A 12,555-nucleotide genomic window follows, 5' to 3' on the forward strand; every position below is an offset into this window, starting at 1 on the left:
CAATAAAAATTTAAATTACAATATTTTATAACATTAGTGTTTTACTGTATTTTGATCCAAATGATGCAGCCTTGGTGGGAAGAAAAATAATAATCATACCAACCGTGTTACCTTTTTTGAGTTACAACCGCAAATAAGGATTACAGTACATTCATAAAACACAAAAAAGTATTGCTGCTGGAGGATTGCTTTTGCATAACCTTTAAATCTCAGGGCCAATAAAATGCCTGCGAGCACAAATCATAATGTTTTAATTATCACCAATGTCTTTGAGCACAGTAGGAGCAGAAAGAACTGTCAGCACTGTATCAAGCGCTTCATGCAGAAGAAAAGGTCACCATGCTCCAGTACTTTTTTAAAGAGCCAGTTGTTAAGCCCATTGATCAAAGGCTCCACTGATATTTATATAAGTATTTAAGCAAAAACATTTGTGCACAATAAAGTATGACATGGTTGGCTGTGCAGTAACTTTGTTGCATGACTAAGCATCCATTACTGCTAGGCAAAGACAGAATCTGAATATTACTTTACATTTTTCTGGTGATTTTGGGGGACATTTTGTGGAATTCTGCAGAATTTATTTAAAAATGGTAAAATATGTTAAACAGAGCTGAGAAGACTTTAATATGTCCCAACTGGTGGCTGCAAATGTTATCAAATTAGCCAAAATGTTTATAAGGAGCAAGAGTTGTATAAAGAAGTTCTGTGTGCACAGATTCCTTGTAGGCCTAGTCATAACCATGCAAAGAAGTTGAAACAACATTTTTATGTACAATGACGAATGGGATGAAAACCACACAATAGAAAGAGTCAACTGCTATGCTGAGAATGTACTGAGTGCATTTTCATGATTTCAGCTCTTCTAGTCATGACTGGAAAGAGATGTATACTGAAAACTATTTTACCAATATATTACATTTTTGAGAAGTAATTGCACAATATGCGTCATTTCCTTTTCTTGGCAGGTAAAAGTTGCTTTTACAGGCTCATAAAAAGAGCAACTGGTACAATAAATGTTTCTAATCAGCAGTGATGGGAATAACGGCGTTATAAATAAACGCCGCTACTAAAGGCATTACTTTTCTCAGTAACAAGTAATCAAACGAATTACTTTTTACTTTTCGCATTGCGTTCTTCTGAGTTAAATTCTAGCTACTCTCAGCACGTCTTTTTCCAGAAACGAAAAGTAGCCGAGATGAACTTGATGAACTTTCACGTTTGTTTACAGAGGTGATGTGGGTGTTTACCTACATGGATGTTTTGAAAAGCGGAGCCGCTCGGCGTGATTACATTAGTTTAGATGGGAAAAACTGGAGCTTGCGTTGGTATCATACGGATTACTTCTGTGAATATTTGTTTTCGACATAACCGACTTCATTTAGTAGACATTTCAAGCTTTTCTATACATATATTTCTCATGTTAAGTGAGGCACGCATTCACAGAGATTCAGGTTGTTTTATTTACATGTCTGTGAAGAGAGGTGATGGAGACCGAGATGGCAAGAGCACCCTGTTTGTTTTTTTTATTTTACAAAAGCACATTATTTTCTTGTTATTATTATTATGATGTTTTTCATGTCTACGGGTTGAAGCGACCTCAGTAGCATGATATATAGCCCCTGGAAGGTGTCTCTCACATTGCCCCACAGCAACATTAAAATAGTGTAGATTAGTGTACGATGTTTTATACATTCACCATATGTGACCCTGGATCACAAAACCAGTCATAAGGGTCAATTTTTCAAAATTGAGCTTTAAACATCACCTGAAAGCTGACTAAAGAAGCTTTCCATTGATTTTATGGTTTGGCTGTGATACAACTATTTGAAAATCAAAAAAATTAGAAAATTGCCTTTGAAGTTGTCCAAATAAAGTTCTTAATGTATATTACTAATAAAAAATGAAGTTTTCAAATATTTAAAGTAGGAAATTTATAAAATATCTTCATGGAACTTGATCTTTACTTAACTTCCTAATAATTTTTGCCATAAAAGAAAAATCAATCATTTTGACCCATACAATGTATTTTTGGCTATTGCTACAAATATACCCCAGCGGCATAAGACTGGTTTTGTGGTCCAGGGTCACATATATTGGGGCATTCAAGTTATTTGACATATTTAAACTTTTTTTAAAACAACAGCTACTTTCCCTTGTAATTATTTACTTTTATAATGATGTAACTCGGTTACTATTTGTGAGAAGTAACTAACTATAATAACTTTATTAAGTTACATGCCCAACTATTATTAAGTAACATGCCCAACACTGCTAATCAACAGAGCAGGTCAGAGGGAATAAGATTTGTTATAAAATATTTACTCATGTCCTGCATTTTACAGAATACTATTTCCATGTCCAATAACATGATTACATGTCTTGAAACAATTTAAAATTAACAAATATAAAATTAAAACAAAAATGAAAAGTGAATAAAATAAAGCAACTACAGCACATTTTGTCATTTCTAGCAGCATAACCTTTTACTTCAGCCATCTTGCAGTTTAATCTTCATCAAACAGCTGCTTTCGCATTAATGCCAATTAAGTTGTGATTAAGGAAACATGGCATTTGTCAGACTGCAGCTATCTGTCAGGAACCCACAGTCAACAGAGGCCGAGTGTTTTCCTTCAAGGCTGCGGTAGCTCTTAAACTTTTAATGGGTTTAAGCATCTTTTAAAGACTTTGAGTTAAAGCTCGACTACTTTTTCCTTTCATCCCCCTTCCAGCTTCCCAAACTCAGTACACACAGAACTGCAACCCCACTGGGGTCTCACTTCAGAAAACCTGGTGGAAAAACCTGTCAAAGACATGACCATATTGTACTGTATTTAGTTTACATTGAGTTTTAAGCTGTATCACAGTAAGAAGGTGGAGGATTCCCTACGGTTGCCACAGAGTGTCACTAGCGTGCAGATGTTCTGCTATCAGAGATGGAGGGAAGGAGAGAGAGAGGCGAGTTTTGCAACTTGGCATTCCTTCTTTGGGTCGTGTTACTGAAGAACCACACAAATGCTTTTCATTTACCGCTCGGCAAAACAGATATGGCATGATACCTTAATCAAATATTTGTAGCAACACCAATTTTCCCCTTAATTTCTTTTACACGATATTCAAACAGCATTTGAGTGCAGCTGCAAACTGAACACTCTCTTCCTCTGTCAAGCATTTTCATGCAATATCTTTTGCCAAGGGCTGTATTTCAGATATTTCGCAAAGATGTTTCACACGTAATGAGCTAATGTAACACACTCCGCACTCAAATAATGAAATAACGTGTTAATCACTTTAAGGAGGTGCATGGCTATACATCTTATATAATGAGATTCTTTTAGGCACTGGTCCTAAATGCATGCAATAAATACATTCTTCATGACAAACGAGGAGAGGGGTACTATCCCCCTTCTATGATTTCCCAACTTTTTTCTTTCAAAGCATGTTTTCTTTTGGTTTTGACTGCACCCGCTGCCACAGAGCATGAGAGAGAGAGACAGAGAGAGGTAGATCCGGGAGAGGGCCCAAACTCCCAGCCAAAAACAACAGTGAGTTTCAGCACTGTCAGAAAGGGCTCCTCGCTAAAGAAAGCTGCAGCATGGTTTTTAACACTCTTCAACATATTGAACATTTCCTGTGTTGCTCGTGTTTCCCTGGGCTGCTCTCCTGTTCACTGTCACGGAGCAAGCTGGTTTGTATGGCCACGCCCCCTTTAGGTTTAGAAAATCTAATTGGTTGAGACTAACTCATATTTACAGTCTGGTTCTTTCACCACCCTCCCAGGTCTCCACAACTATAGGCAACGGATCCAATAATTGCCTTTTTTTCTAGGAATTCACAAATAACAACCATATGTATGGGAACAAATGATATCCAGTTTACATTAATTACAATCAAATGCTTATACATACTATTACATTAAGACAGACAGAAAATGAGAACAAACAGCTGAAACCCCAAAACAAAACAACAGATACATAATATTGCAGTTGCAGACATCATTTTCAATGAAGATATTTCGTAAAAGTCCTACTGTAAATATATTAAAAACTTATTTGGACAACTTTAAAGGTGATTTTCTCAATATTTTGATTTATTTGCACTGTCAGATTCCAGATTTTCAAATAGTTGCATCTCGACCAAATATTGTCCTATCATAATAAACCATACATCAATGGAAAGCTTATTTATTCAGATTCCAGATGCTGTATAAATCTTATGACCAGTTTTGTGATCAAGCAAATCTTGTCTGTGTTAACTGAATTAACTGAACAGCTCTCTATATAAAATTTGATTCAACTTTATCCGCATACATACAGTGTAATTGCATAGGGCGAAATATATACCACATACTATATACTGCACCAAATTACAAATGTTTGATTGCTTGTTTCATCGCAAAGTGTAAACTACACTACCAGTCAAAAGATTTTGAACAGTGACATTTTTAAATATGTTTTTTCTGCTCACCAAGCCTGCATTTATTTGATCCAAAGTACAGCAAAAATAGTAACATTGTGAATTTTTTTATGATTTAAAACAACTGCTTTCTATTTGAATATATTTTACATTTTAATTTATTCCTGTGATTTCAAAGCTGAATTTTTAGCATCATTACTCCAGTCACATGATCCTTTTATATTCTAATTTGCTGCTCAAATAAACATTTATTATGTTGAAAACATAAGTATATATTTTTTCAAGTCTCTTTGATCAATAGAAAGCTCAGATGAACAGCATTTATCTGAAATAGAAAACTTTTGTAACATTATAAATTTCTTTATTAATCACTTTTGATCAATTTAAGCATCCTTGCTAAAAAGTATTAATTTCTATAATATTAATCCTTTGACAGTCATATCAGAAATCATCTTTAGGAAGTAATTTTCACTTCAAATTGATGCTTTAAATTACATTTGATGATTACAGTGTTAATTACATTGTTTCGCCACTAGGCGACGTTTTATTTGTCACTGAATCATTCATTCAAGAGATTCATTCAAAAATGCTAATTCATTCAATAATAGAACAAGTGAATTCATTCAAATTAATTAAACATTTTTTTAATAGAAAGAGGCAATTAATATTTTGTCACAGCTCTAGTAATGTTTTGCATAATTCAGAATCGAGATTTCCATGAGGCGGAAAAAAAAACAAAAACAAATCACGATTCTCAATTTATCCAGAACCGTGCTGCTCTAATGTGTATTGTGCAATGCACTATTCAAATAAAATTGGATGTTCAGCTGTTTTCTGGTCTTATGTTCAGTTGTGAAAGCCTATTTTGGTGAAGTCAGTCACTTGCGGATTTGTTTTGACAGACCAGTGATACCGATCTAGCGAGATCTGGCAACACTGCACGACAGTTAAAGATTTGGATTTCTAGCATGCTTTCCCATTGACGCATGATACAGAAATGAGAGAGTTACTGAGATGCCAGTACACTTAGGGCTTGAGCAAGCAACTAACCAATACTGTTCATCAAAAAAGTAACTAGCATGACTAGTGCGAGCATGACTAGATCCTTCAAATGATCATTCACATGTTCACAAAAGCACAAGACTCCACTCGTGCTCTCCAGTTCCCCTCCTGGACGCAATTATAGAAAAAAAATGGAGTCTGTGTGGTGGAGGGATGGTGGACAGATTTTTGCAGGAGTGAGGTAAGCAGATGTTTATCTGCCATGTTGTGATTCGGGGGATTAAATGAACACGTGGCGCTTCTTTTTCTGAAATTCTGTTCCTGTAAATGACTCCGTTAAAAAATATACTTCACAATATTTTGAAAAGTGTTCAATGCAAATGTCATTGAACATGACAAGGGCAGGTACAAAGTGCTTTAAACAACATCCACATAAAAGCTGCAAAATAAAGAGCATATGAAGCAAAAAACAATGACGAGGCCAAAGCATGTTTTGTATGGCTCAACAGGCTGTTTTCTCTTCAGAAGTCTGCTTTCTCTTTGCCTGTGAACCAGAAACTACTAAGACGTACCTAAACAACATCCTCATGTTTTGCAGCGCTTCTGACTTGTAGCAAATTCAGCCAAATATTTGGAGTTTCCCCTGGTGGCGGAACCTTAATGACTATTGCATTGAAGACTCTGTCCAAATAATTGAGAAAAAGGAGGCAGAGAAGGAGGGAGGCGTTGACCTTGGAAACCTCTTTCACCTCTCCCCCTTTAAAGCCCTGTGGCTTCAATCCCATAATCAATTATCCACTGAAGGCTGGGGACCACCAAAGTTTAGCTGCAGTGAGGATATAGGGCTGCAGGACTGTGTGTTTGAATAAGTGGGGGTGGTACAGACGATTTCTTTAACCAAATACTTGTGTGTGAATGAGCAATGACATTTTTTCAACTTGCGTATAAAAAGGGCAACTAAAATTTTGAGATGAATGGGTGAAATAACTACTGTGCTCTTTGCTACAGCTGTAAGTATCTGAATATTGGGTCAATTAAAGTGATAATTCACAAGAGGCTGTGCCTTACAGTAATTTTACCACAGGTAAGAGGTGGCCCTGTATGAAGCTTTTATAAAATGAAAGAAAAAACAGTCCATCAATTAATATTCATAATGCTAACTGTAATACTAACAATCCAACCAAAATTAGTAGGGATAATTTTAATTAAACAATGAACATCATTTCTCAACAACAATAAATATATTTTACAATAAAAAAAAAAAAAGATTATATTAATAATATTATTATATTTATTTTTAATTATAAATTTATAATTAAATTTCTTATATATATATATATATATATATATATATATATATATATATAATTATTTAAATAATTACAGACTAAATTTTTAACATATGTAGAGAAAATGTCCTAAGCAGAAAATGAGTTAAAAAAAAAAAAAAAAACTGTATACACTAGCATCTTGCCTCTATTTGGCTTTGTGTTAAAGGCAAGGAATAGTTTATTTGCCTCTGTTTATAAGAAACCGTGCTTTTCCCACACCCAGGGTGGTTACAAGAAAACCCAGTTCATTTGTCTTTAAATGAGCTGATTGGCTCTTGGAGTGTAAAGATGACGACATGAGTTAATCTCTCTTTTTCTCCCTGCCTTTTTTTTTTTGGTTGGTCCCCTGTTTATCTCATGCCACTCGTCTGGTGCATGTTAGCATTGTGCGTTTCTTTTATCCTCCCATCGCTTTTATGCAGGGAGAAAACGAGCGAAAGAATGAAAAAGTGCGTGTGTTTGTGGAGAGATGTGGCTCATGAAGACCTGATTTACAGGATGTGGGTTGCTCAGGGTTCCTGACGTGTCCCAAACCCTTTCTTTAGCCCAACTTTCACCCCCCTCAACACACACATTTAATGGCATTATGAGCTGCAGTGGAAACGTTTTGCGCTGAAGGAAAAGACAAGCTGAGGCTTTCTACAAACTTTCCCATGGGAATGGTGTTTATGACCATCGGTTCCTGCTTTAAGACGCAGGTCCACTGTTATCAAGGATTCACTGGCAAAGATAAAAAGGCTTAGCTTGACTTTTCCTTTTTTCTTAAATCAGATGCAAGATATTTCAGTCAGTTTAATTTACAGAGGACAGGAAGCAGAGAGCGCAAAACAAGGGAGAGGGCCCAGATGAGCAGAGAAGGGTCTCTTTGGTTTCTGTGGTAACCAGGGGGAGCTGAGGTCTGGTCAAAAGTCCTATTGTGGCAATCGCATTATCAGTTCAAAGAGGGAGGAGAGAATGTAAATGAAGCCCCATGAATGTTTTGTCAAAACATGGCAATTTGTCCATCTTCACTGTCAATGTCATTAACTTTCTAATGATCTTTTCATTATCTAAAATAAAAACAACCCTAAGAACTGTACACACAGTAAACAAAAAACAAGAAATAAGGTCACAACTGTGACACGTAAAGTCACAATTACAATAAAATAAGAAATTAAGTCATAACTGTGAGTACATGGCTGTGCAAGTTACCATTATGACAATACACAATTGTCACATATGATGTGACAGTTGTCACATCTGCTGACATGCAAAGTCATTATTCTGAGATAAAGTCATTTTGAGGTCTAAAGTCACAGTTATAACTGAGTGTAAATGCATAATTGTGAGATGTAGTCACAACTGTGAGCTATAAAGTCATAAGTTGGAAATATGAAACTGTGTACAAATGCATACATTTAAGATATAAAGTCACAATTATGATAAGTTATATTGTGAAACATTTAATCTTAATTATGAAATATAAAGTCGCAATTGTAAATATATATGCATGTGTGTGATGTAAATTAACAATCATGAGAAGTCAATTGTGAAATATGAAATTAAAATTATGAGATATGAAGTCACAGTTTTGAATTTAAACAAATAATTGTGAGCTGTAGTCACAACTGATATTCATAATTGGGAAATATAATCAGTTACAATATATAAAAATCACAATTGTGAGTGTGTTCAGATGTGGTAAACCACAATTATAAGATTTAGTCACAATTGTGCAAAAATGTTAATATTAAATTATATTAATTCAGAATTGTACGATGTCATGATACAATCACATTATAAGAAATAAAGTCACAATTGAGAGTATAAATAATTGTGAGATGTAAAGTCATGATTCTGTAATACAAAGTCACAATTATGAAAATTCACAATTATGAGATACAATGTCACAGTTCCTAAAAAACTCACTATTATAAAATTCTTTTGAGGTCTAAAGTCACAACTACTGAAGTCATAATTGTAAGTATAAATGCATACCTGTGGGATGTAAAGTCACAATCGTGAGGTATAAAAGTTATAATTATGAGACATGAAGTCACAGTTGTGAGTATATGCATATTTGTGAGCTGTAGTCACAATTATGAGATATAGTCATAATAGTAAAATACAGTCGTACTTGGGTTTAAAAATCACAATTGTGAGTGTATTCAGATATGTAGTCACAATTATAAGACTTAAAGTCACAATTGTGCGATAGTCACATTTAATACAATGATTAAATATTAACATTAAGTTATATTAATTCACAACTGTGCGATGTAGTCACAATTGCCATATAATCACTATATGATTAATTGAGATGTCACAACTGTAAGTTTGAATAATTGTGATATGTAATCACAATTGTGTGATATGAAATCACAATTATGACGTAACATCACATTTATGAGACAATTGTGCGATATAGTGACATTTATGACGATGATTAAACATTAATGTTAAAATAATTCATAATTGTAGGATGTAGTCACAATTTTCATATGATCAGGCATGAGATAGTCACAATTATGAGTATAAATAATTGTGAGATGTAAAGTCACAATTGTGTAATACGAAATCACATGAATGACATATCACAATTATGAGACTGTCACAATTGTGAGTATAAATAATTGAGATGTAATGTCACAATTGTGCGATATGATCACATTTATGATGATGATTAAATGTTAATGTTAGATTAAATTAATTCACACTTGTGCAATGTAATCACAAATGTGATAATTACACTTATGAGATATAGTCACAATTGTCAGTGTAATTGTGAGATGTAAAGTTACAATTGTGCGATATAGTCATATTTATGACAATGATTCTGTTAATGTTAAATTTTATTAATTCATAATTGTTCGATGTAGTCACAATTGTTATACGATCACAATTATGAGATATAAAGTCACAATTGTAAGTATAAATAATTGTGAGATGTTAAGTCAAAACTGTGTGATACAAAAATCTCAGTTATGACACAACATCACAGTTATGAGATAGTCACAATTGTAAGTATAAATAATTGTGAAACGTAAAGTCACAATTGTGCGATATGGTCACATTTATGATGATGATTAAATGCTAATGTTAATGTTAAATTAATTCATAATTGTGCGATGTAGTCACAAATGTGATATGATCACAATGAAATATAAATCCCAGTTGTGAGTATAAATAATTTTGAGACCTAAAGTCACAATTGTGTGATATGGTCACATTTATGATGATGATTAAATGTTAATGTTAAATTATTAATTCATAATTGTCCAACGTAGTCACAGTTATGATAGTCACAATTGCGAGTAATTGTGAGATGTTAAGTCACAATTAACAATTATCATAATTATGAGATATAAAGTTACAATTGTGAGTGTAAATAATTGTGAGATGTAAAGTCACAATTGTGCAATATGGTTACATTCATGGTGATGATTAAATGTTAATGTTAAATTATTTTAATTCATAACTGCAATGTAATCACAAATGTGATATGAGACAATGAGATATAGTCACAATTGTGAGTATAAATAATTGTGAGAAAGTCACAATTGTGTCATTTATAATGACTAAATGTTATGATCACAATTATGATATGATCACAGCTATGATAGTCACAATTGTGAGTAAATAATTGTGAGGTGTTCAGTCACAATTGTGTGATAAATCACAATTATGAGATATAAAGTCACAATTGTTAGTATAAATAACTGTGAGATGTACGGTCACAACTGTAATTGAAAAATTACAATTATGAGACCACAATTTTGAATATAAATTCATTATTTTAGATGTAAAGTCACAATTTTGACAAAGTCACATTTGTGAGAAAAAAAAAAAATCATCTTCAAACACCACAGATTTTATATGCAATCTCTTGCCTTGTACTCGTGCAATGCTTCATTTGGAAAACCTCCTCCACTAGCAGCGGGTACACAAGCCTCAGGGGCACAATAGCACACAACCGGAATAAAGTTCACGCACTCGCCCCCTTTAAAGTCCTTTAATGGCCCTCGCGCCTGAGTTGCCATAGAAATCAGCCCAAATTAACTGCAACACTTTGAGAATGGACCGATTAGAGGAGGAGAGGAAACAATAGGACATCAAATATGGCAAGCAGCAGGTCGGACAACAAGTCCATCCACATCAGATTACACCAACTGCCTGGCAGACTTTTCAATACAGCCTGACCTATTTTCCAAAACATGTGGATTGTTTTCTGTCAAGCTCTATTGTATAGCAGCCCAATAAAAGAGCTACTAAAGTGTAATTTGGACAGGCTGCTTTTTCAGTTAATGCTTCTTTAGAACTATGTTGCTTGAAAGGAATTATAAAGGTTTAATTGAGTGTGGCAATTGATTGGATGGCCCATACTGATCACCAGAAGGGGAAGTGATAGAGGAAGACACCTCCTCTTCAAAGAAAGACAAGCGGAAGGAGCAGATGGCTACAGTGCCATTCTTTAAATTCCCTCCTTTTTTTAACAAATGGCCCACGGCGTCATGAGTTTTTCATGATGATATTACTGACATGAGGTGGATCTAATCCACAAGTCCACTCGCTTAATGGAACAAAGGCTGAAAAGAGCTCATGAATAAAAATGAGGGGGCTTACTGACAGGCCTTGAAGAGCCTAAACCTGACTGCCTCTTCTAAATCAAAGAAAATCTCTGATTCAGTTTGATCTTCAACCTTGAAATAGCCAAAGTTCAACCACAAGAGTTCATAACCTCAAAAACAGTATTGAACGATTTGCTATCTAAAGAGATAGTTCACCAAAAAAAAAAATTACGAAACAAAAATTCCTGGGTCATTCCAATCCTGTATGACTGATTTTCTTCTGTGGAACACAGAAGATATTTTGAATAATGCTTTTGTGCATGCAACGAAAGTCACTGGGGTCCACAACAACAACATTTGATCCCACTGACTTTCACTGTATGGACTAAAAGTTTTGAACGACCCAAGAATTTTCGTTTTTGGGTGAACTATCCCTTTAACAAAACAAAAAGTCAAATTAATGAAAGACAGTTGTTACTGGAATTTCTCATTATTCAACTCATTCTCACATGATAGCATCATGACAATGTCACATTCCACGCATAGATCCGCTATGATGGCTAAATCCGGTTTAATTGTTGTGTCTGCTCTGTGGGCCGAACGTCTAATACTGATGATTTTTGTTTTGGGCAAACATATGCATTTCATGAAAGGCACACATGGCTCATGGCTTACCTCACACACAAATCTTCTCTTTGAGACAGAGTTTCCCTCTTAAAATCATTCTCCAAAGTCATAACTAATCTTGTGGCACGCTGTGCAGCTGAGGAATGTGTTTACTCACACCAAATGGGTTTGCCAAGGGCTTCATGAGACAGAACCCAAGGCACCAAAAAAAAAAAAAAAAAAAAAAAAAAAAAGGGAGACGAGGCCAATAAAAAAAACCTAAACGTGGGAATATTCTTACACACTTTTTTTTGCTGTCTTCAAAATATCTTTATACTGCAAATGAAAGTCAACAGAATAAGTAAATGACAGAATTTTAAGAAGTTGTGTTTAAAATATTCATCCTCAATTCAGAGTGTGTGACAGTATAACCGAGTGATTTTGGGTCAGTGTGTTAAATGTACATAAAAGCAGCAAAAGAGTGAGAGTTATGATGTGACCTCCCCTCCTCTCTCTCTTTTTTGCTGTCGGACATGGTGTAATGTCCCCAGATGGATTACAGGCAGCTGTGTGAAGTCGGAAACCTGCAGCAACGAGTGTAATTATTTATCCACCTGTTTTACACCATTCTATTCATATTATTTCTTCTTATTCTG

Source organism: Labeo rohita, chromosome 13 (assembly GCF_022985175.1).
Source record: "Labeo rohita strain BAU-BD-2019 chromosome 13, IGBB_LRoh.1.0, whole genome shotgun sequence".
In the NCBI taxonomy this organism is placed as follows: Eukaryota; Metazoa; Chordata; class Actinopteri; order Cypriniformes; family Cyprinidae; genus Labeo; species Labeo rohita.